Raw genomic sequence first — 789 nt, 5'->3', positions numbered from 1 at the left:
GCTACTCGGGAGGCTGAGGCAGGAGAATGGGGTAAACCCGATCTCAGCTTGCAGTGAGCTGAGATCTGGCCACTGCACTCCAGCCTGGGCGACAGAGCGAGACTCTCTGTCTCACAAAAAAAAAAAAAAAAAAAAAAAGGCAAAGGCAATCTATGTTACTGAATTCTGGAATATAGAGGAGAAAGTGCAGTTCTTTTAGACAGAAATGCGTGTTTGCCATTTTGCCTGCGTGATTCATTATTAGAGCAAATGATCCATAATTAGTGTATTCCTCATCTCATTTCGCTAATATGTAAATAAGCCCTTTCAGGGTACTTAGCAGTCCTTGAAAACAGCATGTTTAAAGAGCCTGCCTTGAAAATCGTGCCTGCTGTGAATCTGTCCTGTCGTGCAAGGGAGAGCGAAGCCCTCGTGTCTTTCACTCATCCCAGATTTGTAACTGGGAACATGAACATTAGGAATCTTTATTCAATTCAGTGTTTTGCATCAGATTAAATTAAATTTGCATGACATTTTATTGGATTGAATAAGGCATTTAACATGCCTAATTTTATTTCACTTGATGTGTTTTACTCTATGCTTAACATAGTAACTATGATATACATTATAGAATATATGTAGTTTTACATTTTAAATTTGTTATTAATCATATTATTTATTTATGCATATATATTTTTTATTTTTTATTTCATTTTATTTTATTTATTTTTATTTATTTATTTTTTAATTTTTGTTTTGGAGACGGAGTCTCGCTCTGTCGGCCAGGCTGGAGTGCAGTGGCGCGATCTC

General features: G+C 36.1%; 1 protein-coding gene across 1 annotated transcript in view; it reads right to left on the bottom strand.

Moving 5' to 3' along the window:
• The window catches only part of ATCAY (ataxia, cerebellar, Cayman type), a 61,104-nt gene that overhangs the window by 19,078 nt on the left and 41,237 nt on the right, over window positions 1–789 (bottom strand). The window lies entirely within an intron of this gene.

Source organism: Colobus angolensis, unplaced genomic scaffold (assembly GCF_000951035.1).
Source record: "Colobus angolensis palliatus isolate OR3802 unplaced genomic scaffold, Cang.pa_1.0 Scaffold22, whole genome shotgun sequence".
In the NCBI taxonomy this organism is placed as follows: Eukaryota; Metazoa; Chordata; class Mammalia; order Primates; family Cercopithecidae; genus Colobus; species Colobus angolensis.
This window is presented reverse-complemented; position numbering and strand designations above follow the sequence as displayed.